The sequence below is a fragment of the Somniosus microcephalus genome, chromosome 2 (genome assembly GCF_052327205.1).
Source record: "Somniosus microcephalus isolate GS21.2 chromosome 2, FLI_Smic_1.0, whole genome shotgun sequence".
NCBI lineage: Eukaryota > Metazoa > Chordata > Chondrichthyes > Squaliformes > Somniosidae > Somniosus > Somniosus microcephalus.
This window is the reverse complement of record NC_140988.1, coordinates 187172463-187184591: the sequence shown is the minus strand read 5'-3', so window position 1 is coordinate 187184591 and position 12129 is coordinate 187172463. Positions and strand designations below refer to the sequence as shown.

Sequence of the window (12129 nt, the reverse complement as noted above, 5' to 3'; positions counted from 1 at the left end):
CTTTCCCAAATCATCTGCCTGAAATCAAGAACTCACCAAGTGAGAGAATAACATGGAGACCATGCATCCTATAACATTGAGCGCAGGCTTTCTAGCAGGCTGTCCAGTGCACCAAGCATTTGGGTGTGTACACCCATCAAACCTCTTCTGTAGCCTGGCCCATCGAAGTCTTCATCTGAGTCCTCTGCAGCAGAATTAGTATGCGACCCAGCCCTCCGGCGAGCTGGCATCTGCGCTATGCTTTCCCCTGGCCCTGGCTGCTGCGCACTTGAGCCCAGCGCCTCAGCATGTGCAGATCCCTCCTCTATCCTAGCCTCTAAAATATGCACAGTGTCGTATCTGAACTGGTGGCTGTGTGATCGTGTGACGGTCTCTTCATTTTCACTGTCTCCTTCCACGTTGGGCCGGAAACATACTGATCAAGAAATTTCTCCTGAAACACTTCAGAAATTCTTCCCCCTCTCTGCCCTTTACACTATTACTATCCCAGTCTACATTAGGATAATTGAAGTCCCCCATTATCACTACTCTATAGTTCTTGCACCTCTCTATAATTTCACTGCAAATTTTCTCCTCTATGTCGGAAATGATAAAGGGACAAGAGTTGGGTTGTGGTGTGGGGAGAGTGTGCGCTTACACCCTCTGCAGCCTCTCACGCAGAAGAGATTGAAGGATGAGGGAGAATTGGAGTGAGAGAAGGAGGATTAGGTATGCAGATACCCTCATTATCACAGAATAATAGAAACTTACAGCCCACCATATTGCCTGTGCTGGCTCTTTGAAAGAGCAGTTGTGCTTAGTCCCACATCCCCGCTTTTTGTCCGTAACCCTGTAAAATTATGGAACGCTTCACGAATTTGCATGTCATCCTTGTACAGTGGCCATGCTAATCTTCTCTATCGTTCCAATATTAGTACATGTGCTGCCAAAGCGAGCTTACATACATCAGCGCCACCAGTGGCTCCGGCCTCAGTGATGCCCTTCCCATGTTGGCCAGCACTGTCTCCTCCATGGGTGTTAAAACATGCAAGCGCACTTGTCCTCCTCCAGTCCTTTGCTGCTCCCTGCTTTTATGCGCCACCGTCTCCTGAAAGAAAGAGGGAAGTGTGTCAATGAGTGTCCTGCAATATGTTTGGGTGATGCAACTGTCATGGCTGACTAGCTGACAGTATGTGCGAACTGTGAGTTGTGGGTGGGAGCCTTGCAACAGTGCTAAGTGTGTGCGGGTGAGGTAAAACATATGAATGTTAGGGTTGAATCCTGATTGATAGAGACTGTTGGTAGGTGAGTGATGAGTGTTTAGTGAATTAAGCAGTGGGTGAGGTTATTGTTGCAGTTGGTAGGATAAGCCATTTGAAGATGAAGTCACTCACCTTGACAACTCATGTGAGATCATTGAACTTCTTCCTGCACTGCATCCATGTTCTTTGAGCAACACTCCTGGCATTGACCTCCGCCACAATTTCTTCCCAATGTCTCCTGAGCATGCATCTGGGGGGCCTCCTGCCCCCCTGTGGATACGGGGTGTCTCTCCTCCTTTCCACCTCTTCCGCCAAGGCCTTCAGTGCATGCCTGAAAACCTTGGTGCTCATTCTCTCACATGTTCAGCCACTGCTCAAGATATCACAGCACTGATTCAGTTTTGAAAAAGCTCCCAACACTTATTGCAGCCACAATGCACCTCCCCTTCCCTTTAAGAAGTGCAGGCTGCCTTTAAGTAGCGCTAAACACCCGTGATATAGCAAGCCCTGCTGATGCATCCAGCCAATGAACAGCGCAGGTTGCACTGGCTGCACATAAAAATCATTTAAATGAGCAGGCAGCATGAATTTAACGTGCTGCCTGCAATGCTATGAACGGGCACGGGTTAATCGTGTGACGCAATCCCTGTGCCCGTTTTCAGGTCTTATCCAAGTGCTGCTAGGTGTCCTAACTATCAACTTCAAGGACAAATTGCATTTATATAGCCCGTTTGAAGTAGGCATACGTCCCAAGACACTTCATAGAAATGTCATTATAAAAGCATTGACATCAAGCCAATGAAACAGATATCAGGATGGGAGACCAAAAGTGAGAAGGTCCCAAAAGGGGTAAAGAGAATAGAAGTAAAAGCAAGATAGAAGTAATGGGCTCGAGTCTGGAGCAGCAGCTGAAATACGCATGCTAATGGGCACAGGAAATTCTGGTTAGACAGGCATGGCAAAGATTAGGATAGATATGTCCTGGAGCTCGGCAAGGGGCTGGCTGTCCAGAAGCCATCTTTAATCACCATTTCAAACTTGTGTATCTCTGTTCTTAACATAAAGAGTGACAGAGAGCAATACAAACAAATAATTATGAAAATCTGCATGTGAAGGAAAAGACACAAAAAGATAAAAGAAACGCCTTGAGTAGCTTGTGTAATAATATTATATTTTAATAGCTCCATTGTAAAAGTGTTATGCTCTTTCCCATCAGCTTTTGTTTTTAATATTTCCATCAGATTGTAGATGACTTCATTGTAACTTTCTTTGCCAAACACATTACATTCTGACAAAGCGCTAGATGGAACATCTTTATGTATTGATTTTGCTGGAAAAAAGTACAAACAGTGAGGAGTTGCCAGGTTTGTGATGCAGTTGATTTCAAAAGTGAATCAATATAGTTTTTTTTATTGTGTTATAGCTCACCATGTTATTACATTGTAAAAAGGAAATGATAATGGATAATGTTATTTCTGGAATATGCTTTTGCAAACATTACATGAAATGGCTATAAAAGGATAATGAAATTGTTCCTTTATTGACAATAAAACAATCACCAATTGTTGCTGACTTTCAAATGCAGTAATGTCATCTGTAGTAGTGTGGGATCTATCTCGGTGCTCGAGAAGTGAATATTTTTATGCTTTGCATCCAAAGATACGCATATGTTTCAAGTATCATGCGGCACATCTTTTTTGCTAGCAACCAGAATCCTATGTTGTGTCTTGTTCAAAGGAAACCTTCAATAATGCTCCAACAAGTAATAGATCCTAGGTCTATTACATCAGTGCAGCCTTTTCACTTGCTGTATTGATTCCCAAATAGGCCTGCTTCCTAATAGTATTCCTCTTTTTTGTCACTGGAAAACAAGTGAAAGAAAGAAGTGACGAGGGTGCTGAATTTCAGCTCTAATTGCATTCTCACAGCTGGACGGACTGTGAATTTCTGTCATGAAGAGCTTACAGGTTTCACAGACAATCCAACTGCAGCCTTTTGTCCACCCACTAAGAGTATAAGAAAGCCTTAATACAAGTAAGAGGTTCCTGCAGCTTGTGGCAGGCAAGCCCGAAGAAAATAAGTGATACGAAATTATGATCTAAAATTAGACTTTGCACAATAGCAGAAAAAATATGATTTCATCTAATGAGTATATCATAATTTGAATTGTTTCTTTGTTTCGCAAATGGATGAATTTTTAAAAAATAAATATAATTCTACTCGATTCCTGTAATGTAGACTTTTCTATAAAGTTCCCAACACATCCAATAATACTTGTTGCTCTCTAGTAATGCCACTGCCTGAAGGCTACCGAGGAGGCAGCAGCCTGATAGTTTTATTTCCAAAGTTGAATAAGGTAATCTTAGCCTTCATTGCACGATCAGGCTTAGAAGCCGATTGCAACCCACACATTTCAAAACTGATCTTTATCATTTTGTCTTCTAGAGGAGGAGTGGTAATATGGTTAGTAAACTGAGTGAGGGGGAGTAGTAATATGGTTAGTAAACTAAGTGAGGGGGAGTGGTAATATGGTTAGTAAACTGAGTGAGAGGGAATAGTAATATGGTTAGTAAACTGGGTGAGGGGGAGTGGTAATATGGTTAGTAAACTGAGTGAGAGAGAGTGGTAATATGGTTAGTAAACTGAGTGAGAGGGAGTGGTAATATGGTTAGTAAACTGAGTGAGAGGGAGTGGTAATATGGTGAGTAAACTGAGTGAGGGGGAGTGGTAATATGGTTAGTAAACTGAGTGAGGGGGAGTGGTAATATGGTTAGTAAACTGAGTGAGGGGGAGTGGTAATATGGTTAGTAAACTGAGTGAGGGGGAGTGGTAATATGGTTAGTAAACTGAGTGAGAGGGGTGGTAATATGGTTAGTAAACTGAGTGAGGGGGAGTGGTAATATGGTTAGTAAACTGAGTGAGAGGGGTGGTAATATGGTTAGTAAACTGAGTGAGGGGGAGTGGTAATATGGTTAGTAAACTGAGTGAGAGGGAGTGGTAATATGGTTAGTAAACTGAGTGAGAGGGAGTGGTAATATGGTTAGTAAACTGAGTGAGGGGGAGTGGTAATATGGTTAGTAAACTGAGTGAGAGAGGGTGGTAATATGGTTAGTAAACTGAGTGAGGGGGGTGGTAATATGCTTTGTAAACTGAGTGAGGGGGAGTGGTAATATGGTTAGTAAACTGAGTGAGAGGGAGTGGTAATATGGTTAGTAAACTGAGTGAGAGGGAGTGGTAATATGGTTAGTAAACTGAGTGAGAGGGAGTGGTAATATGGTTAGTAAACTGAGTGAGGGGGGAGTGGTAATATGGTTAGTAAACTGAGTGAGAGAGAGTGGTAATATGGTTAGTAAACTGAGTGAGGGGGGAGTGGTAATATGGTTAGTAAACTGAGTGAGGGGGAGTGGTAATATGGTTCGTAAACTGAGTGAGGGGGAGTGGTAATATGGTTAGTAAACTGAGTGAGAGGGGTGGTAATATGGTTAGTAAACTGAGTGAGAGGGAGTGGTAATATGGTTAGTAAACTGAGTGAGGGGGGAGTGGTAATATGCTTAGTAAACTGAGTGAGGGGGAGTGGTAATATGGTTAGTAAACTGAGTGAGAGGGAGTGGTAATATGGTTAGTAAACTGAGTGAGAGGGAGTGGTAATATGGTTCGTAAACTGAGTGAGAGGGGTGGTAATATGGTTAGTAAACTGAGTGAGAGGGAGTGGTGATATGGTTAGTAAACTGAGTGAGGGGGAGTGGTAATGTGGTTAGTAAACTGAGTGAGGGGGAGTGGTAATATGGTTAGTAAACTGAGTGAGAGGGAGTGGTAATATGGTTAGTAAACTGAGTGAGAGGGAGTGGTAATATGGTTAGTAAACTGAGTGAGAGGGAGTGGTAATATGGTTAGTAAACTGAGTGAGGGGGAGTGGTAATATGGTTAGTAAACTGAGTGAGGGGGAGTGGTAATATGGTTAGTAAACTGAGTGAGAGGGAGTGGTAATAGGGTTAGTAAACTGAGTGAGGGGGAGTGGTAATATGGTTAGTAAACTGAGTGAGGGGGAGTGGTAATATGGTTAGTAAACTGAGTGAGGGGGGAGTGGTAATATGGTTAGTAAACTGAGTGAGAGGGAGTGGTAATATGGTTAGTAAACTGAGTGAGAGGGAGTGGTAATATGGTTAGTAAACTGAGTGAGGGGGAGTGGTAATATGGTTAGTAAACTGACTGAGGGGGAGTGGTAATATGGTTAGTAAACTGAGTGAGGGGGGAGTGGTAATATGGTTAGTAAACTGAGTGAGAGGGAGTGTGATGCACTATCAATTGCTACAAAAGACTGGAGATTGAGAAAGTAATAAACAGGCTTTTATTACCAAAGAACAGAGCATGCCTCTTGTGGTTGCCTGGTATCCAAAAGGGCCGGAGGCTTCTGAGCAGCGACCTTTATACCCAGCCATGAGGGTGGAGCCAGGGGCGGAGTCAGCTGAGGCATGCACAGACAAGTACAACAATATGCAAGAGTGAACAACAGTACTAACAGTGAACAACAGTACTAACAACAGTGGTGAACAACAATACTAACAACAGTGGTTTACCACATTCACCCCTTGTTTAGAATTGAGTCCGGCGGGGTGAAGTGCACTAAAAATTAGTGTACTGAAGTCTATCAGGAGGCCTTGTAAGCCGTCCTGAGCGTCGCAGCAGCGGCGGTGATGGTGCTGCATCCAACGGTGAACCCGGTGTCTCGTTCAGAGGAGGTGTAGCAGGTGGCGGACCCTGGGGCTGCTGCATGCCGTCTACAGGGGTCAGAGCATGGGTAATGGGAGGTAGCGATGGTGCGAGGTCTCGAATGGAGACTGTGTCCTCCCGCCCGTCCGGGTACACCACGTAAGCATACTGCGGGTTGGCGTGGAGGAGGCTCACCCTCTCGACCAGGGGGTCCGTCTTATGGGTCCTCACGTGCTTCCGCAGTAGGACGGGACCTGGAGAAGTCAGCCATGTTGGTAGCGAAATCCCCGACGTGGACTTCCTGGGGAAGGAGAACATTCTCTCGTGAGGAGTGGCATTGGTGGGTGTACAGAGCAGCGACCGAATGGAATGGAGCGCCGCAGGGAGGACCTCCTGCCAGCGGGAGGTCGGAAGGCCCTTAGATTTTAAGTTTAAAAGGACTGCCTTCCAGACTGTCGCATTCTCCCTTTCCACCTGGCCGTTACCCCGGGGGTTGTAGCTGGTGGTCCTGCTTGTAGCAATGCCTCTCGCGAGCAGGTACTGCCGAAGTTCGTCGCTCATAAAAGATGAGCCCCTGTCGCTATGGATATAGCTAGGGAAACCGAACAAGGCGAAGAGGTCATTCAGACATTTAATGACCGTGGTACTGGTCATGTCCGAGCAAGGGATGGCAAACGGGAAACGGGAGTATTCATCAATTATATTGAGGAAGTACACATTGCGGTCAGAGGAGGGGAGGGGCCCTTTAAAATCGATGCTCAGCCGCTCGAAGGGGCGCGTGGCTTTGATCAGGCTCGCTCTGTCTGGCCTATAAAAATGCGGCTTGCACTCGGCACAGATCTGGCAGTTCCTGGTCATGGTCCTGACCTCCTCGATGGAGTAGGGCAGGTTCCGGGATTTGATAAAATGGAAGAACCTGGTGAGCCCCGGGTGGCAGAGGTCATTGTGGAGGGTCTGTAGTCTATCAACCTGCGCGTTGGCGCACGTACCACGTGATAGGGCATCTGGGGGCTCATTGAGTTTCCCGGGCCGGTACAAGATATCGTAATTGTAGGTCGATAGCCGCCGCGTAGGTCGTCGCATCTTGGATTAAAGTATAGACTTGGTGGCTCACCTTCGAGGCCAGGATTTTCAGTTTATTTTCATCAAGAGTCACGGTCGAGGCTTCCAGATACGCCTCAAAGCAACGCAGCCATTGTGCAAATTTAGTCGACGAACCCGCTTCTTGGGGGTCTAGGTCCAGGCATGTTGGTCTGAGGGCTCGCAGCAGCGCCTGCTGCTCAGCGTTTTGCGCCATCGGTTGATCAGCATCCGCAGCCAACATTTAACTTTGGTAATAAAATTGATGCACTATCAATTGCTACAAAAGACTGGAGATTGAGAAAGTAATAAACAGGCTTTTATTACCAAAGAACAGAGCATGCCTCTTGTGGTTGCCTGGTATCCAAAAGGGCCGGAGGCTTCTGAGCAGCGACCTTTATACCCAGCCATGAGGGTGGAGCCAGGGGCGGAGTCAGCTGAGGCATGCACAGACAAGTACAACAATATGCAAGAGTGAACAACAGTACTAACAGTGAACAACAGTAATAACAACAGTGGTGAACAACAATACTAACAACAGTGGTTTACCACAGAGTGGTAATATGGTTAGTAAACTGAGTGAGGGGGAGTGGTAATATGGTTAGTAAACTGAGTGAGAGGGGTGGTAATATGGTTAATAAACTGAGTGAGAGGGAGTGGTAATATGGTTAGTAAACTGAGTGAGGGGGAGTGGTAATATGGTTAGCAAACTGAGTGAGAGGGAGTGGTAATATGGTTAGTAAACTGAGTGAGAGGGAGTGGTAATATGGTTAGTAAACTGAGTGAGAGGGAGTGGTAATATGGTTAGTAAACTGAGTGAGAGGGAGTGGTAATATGGTTAGTAAACTGAGTGAGAGGGGTGGTAATATGGTTAGTAAACTGAGTGAGAGGGAGTGGTAATATGGTTAGTAAACTGAGTGAGGGGGAGTGGTAATATGGTTAGTAAACTGAGTGAGGGGGAGTGGTAATATGGTTAGTAAACTGAGTGAGAGGGAGTGGAGTCATACCTAGCACAAAGGAAGATGGTTGTGGTGATTGAAGGTCAATCATCTCAGCCCCAGGACATCACTGCAGGAGTGCCTCAGGGCAGTGTCCTAGGCCCAACCATCTTCAGCTGCTTCATTAATGACCTTCGCTCCAACATAAGGTCAGAAATGGGGATGTTCACTGATGGCAGCACAGTGTTCAGTGCCATTCGCAACTCCTTAGAAAATGAAGCAGTCCATGCCTGCATGCAACAAGACTTGGACGACATTCAGGCTTGGGCTGATAAGTGGCAGGTAACATTCGCGCCACAGAAGTGCCAGGCAATGACTATCTCCAACAAGCAATAGTCTAAACACCGCCCCTTGTCATTCAACGGCATTACCATCACCGAATCCCCCACCATCAACATCCGGGGGGTCACCGTTGACCAGAAACTTAACTGGACCAGCCACATAAATACTGTGGCAACAAGAGCAGGTCAGAGGCTAGGAATTCTGTGGCGAGTGTCTCATCTTCTGACTCCCCAAAGTCTTTCCACTATCAGCAAGGCACAAGTCAGGAGTGTGATGGAATACTCTCCACTTGCCTGGGTGAGTGCAGCTCCAACAACACTCAAGAAGCTTGACACCATCCAGAACAAAGCAGCCCACTTCATTGGCACCCCATCCACCACATTAAACATTCACTCCCTCCACCACCGGCGTACCGTGGCTGCAGTGTGTACAATTTACAAGATGCACTGCAGCAACTTGCCAAGGCTTCTTCAACAGCACCTCCCAAACCCGCGACCTCTACCACCTAGAAGGACAAGGGCAGCAGGAGCATGGGAACACCACCACCTCCAAGTTCCCCTCCAAGTCACACATCATCCTGACTTAGAAGTATTTTGGCGATCCTTCATCGTCGCTGGGTCAAAATCCTGGAACTCCCTACCTAACAGCACTGTGAGAGTACCTTCACCACATGGACTGCAGCAGTTCAAGAAGGTGGCTCACCACCACCTTCTCAAGGGCAATTAGGGATGGGCAAGAAGGGTAGCAGGGATGAACCAGGGAATTACAGGCCAGTGAGCCTAACAGCAGTGGTAGGGAAATTATTGGAAAAAATTCTGAGTGACAGAATTAGTCTCCACTTGGAGAGGCAAGGATTAATCAAGGATAGTCAGCATGGCTTTTTCAGGGGGAGATCATGTCTGACCAATTTGATTGAATTTTTCGAGGGGGTGACTAGGTGTGTGGATGATGGTAGTGCAGTTGATGTAGTCCACATGGACTTCATTAAGGCTTTTGACAAAGTCTTGCATGGGAGACTGGTCAAGAAGGTAAGAGCCCATGGGATCCAGAGCAATTTGGCACATTGGATCCAAAATTGGCTTCGTGGCAGGAGGCAGAGGGTGATTGTCGATGGTTGTTTTTGTGACTGGAAGCCTGTGTCCAGTGGTGTACTGCAGGGATCGGTGCTGGGTCCTTTGCTGTTTGTAGTGTACATTAATGATTTAGATATGAATGTAGGAGGTATGATCAGTAAGTTCGCAGATGACACGAAAATTGGTGGAGTGGTAAATAGCGAGGAGGGAAGCCTCAGGCTACAGGACGATATAGACGGGTTGATCAGATGGGCAGAACAGTGGCAAATGGAATTTAACCCTGAAAAGTGTGAGGTGATGCATTTTGGGAGGACTAACAAGGCAAGGGAATACACAATGAATGGTAGGATGCTAGGAAGGACAGAGGATCAGAGAGACCTTGGTGTGCATGTACATAGATCCCTGAAGGCAGCAGGACAGGTAGATAAGGTGGTTAAAAAGGCATATGCGATACTTGCCTTCATTAGCCGAGGCATAGAATATAAGAGCAGGGAGGTTATGATGGAGCTGTACAAAACGCTAGTTAGGCCACAGCTGGAATACTGTGTTCTGGTTGCCACACTATAGGAAGGATGTGATTGCATTGGAGAGGGTGCAGAGGAGATTCACCAGGATGTTACCTGGGCTGGAGCACTTCAGCTATGATGAGAGACTGGACAGGCTGGGGTTGTTTTCCTTAGAGCAGAGAAGGCTGAGGGGGGACCTGATTGAGGTGTACAAAATGATGAGGGGCATAGATAGGGTAGATAGAAAGGAACTTTTCCCCTTAGTAGAGGGGTCAATAACCAGGGGGCATAGTTTCAAGGTAAGGGGCAGGAGATTTAGAGGGGATTCGAGGAAAAACTTTTTCACCCAGAGGGTGGTTGGAATCTGGAACTCACTGCCTGAAAGGGTGGTAGAGGCAGGAACCCTCACAACATTGAAGAAGCATTTAGATGAGCACTTGAAACGCCATAGCATACAAGGCTACGGACCAAGTGCTGGAAAATGGGATTAGAATAGACAGGGCTTGATGGCCGGCGTGGACACGATGGGCCGAAGGGCCTCTTTCTGTGCTGTATAACTCTATGACTCTATAATAAATGCTGGCCTTGCCAGTGACACCCACATCCCATAAAAATGAATACTTTTTTTAAAATATTGTTAGTAAACTGAGTGAGAGGGAGTGGTAATATGGTTAGTAAACTGAGTGAGAGGGGTGGTAATATGGTTAGTAAACTGAGTGAGAGGGAGTGGTAATATGGTTAGTAAACTGAGTGAGGGGGGAGTGGTAATATGGTTAGTAAACTGAGTGAGGGGGGAGTGGTAAAATGGTTAGTAAACTGAGTGAGGGGGAGTGGTAATATGGTTAGTAAACTGAGTGAGGGGGGAGTGGTAATGGGCCAGAAATTCCAGAACGGGGCTTGCAGCGCGTGCAAGCCCCGTATTTGCACTTACCCCGCGCTCCTGCCGATCAGCTTCTGGGACGCCTGAACTTGGAGAAATAGAAAGCACATTCCCGGGCAGCGTATGACGTCACGCCGCCCAGGAGTGCAGCCAGCGCGGACCCAGGAGCGTGCAGTGTAAGTGAGACACGCCCCTTGAGGTCTCAGTTTCACTGGACACGCCCCCAATGTTTCTGTCAAGCTGCTTTGCTTTTTTACATGCAAAGCAGCAGTTTAAATAGGTTTTTGGAAGTTTTTTGAAGATTTTGGTAACTTTTATAAACTTTTTAAAATGTTTACATTATTTTGAGTAATCTGAAGTAGTTTTAAAGAGAATTAAAGCAATTTAAAGACTTTTAAAAGCCCTAAAAGAATTTTTTTAATTCCATTTATTTATTTAGCAATGTCGTCGTCATACGTGTCTTCACACTGTTCCCTTTGGGGAACTGTATGAAGTGGTGGAAGGATTTATGGCCGTGATTAACGCTCATTCCGTGACTGTAACCATCTTTGAACCAGCCATTCGGGCGGTTAGTCCTATGGCGGGAGGGTTTTACGGGCTCCCACAAGCTATACAAGGAGGGGGGGCCACCCACACCCACGGACGCAAATATCCCACTGGATGTCAACCCAGAATTTAGAGCCGGAGCTCCGACTCCACTTGCCGGGACTGTCTGGAGCGGGGTTCGAAACCCTACCCTGATCTGGCCCAGCGGCGGGGATCCTACCGCTATGACAAACGCCCAATCCGATTAGCAACGTGAAATGGCAGCATAGGGCTCCAGTCACGGGGAGGGAAAAGGCGCAGGAAACGTATGGGTGTCACCTTTTGTGCGGAGTGGGCCTTTTGCGTAGCAGTAAGCATCCCCGCCGCTGGGCCAGAAGGAGTAGGGTTTTGAACCCCACTCCAGACAGTCCCGGCAAGTGGAGTCGGAACTCCAACTTTAAATTCTGGGTGGACATCCAGCGGGATACTTGCGTCCGTGGGTGTTGGTGGCCCCCCCCCCCTCAGATGGGTTGTGGGAGCCCGTAAAACCCTCCCACCATAGGACTAACCACCCTAATGGCTGGTTCAAAGATGATTACGGTCACGGAATGAGCGTTAATCACGGCCATAAATCCTTCCACCACTTCATACAGTTCCCCAAAGGGAACAGTGTGAGGATACGTGCGATGATGACCTCTTGCGCAATGCACCTCCTTGGACCCTCAGTCGCAGATGCGAGGGGGCAAGTCGTGCAAGTGTTAAATTTTTTATTTTATTGACATGTAAAATGTTGGCCCAATAATTCCCTTCCAAATGCGCTAGTACGGTCGGGGT

At 46.6% G+C, this 12129-nt stretch overlaps 1 pseudogene; it reads right to left on the bottom strand.

Annotated features, from left to right (window-relative positions):
* Nucleotides 1-833: 833 nt before the first annotated feature.
* LOC147123165 (U6 spliceosomal RNA) lies at nucleotides 834-934 on the bottom strand (annotated as a pseudogene).
* Between the last annotated feature and the right edge of the window lie 11195 nt (nucleotides 935-12129).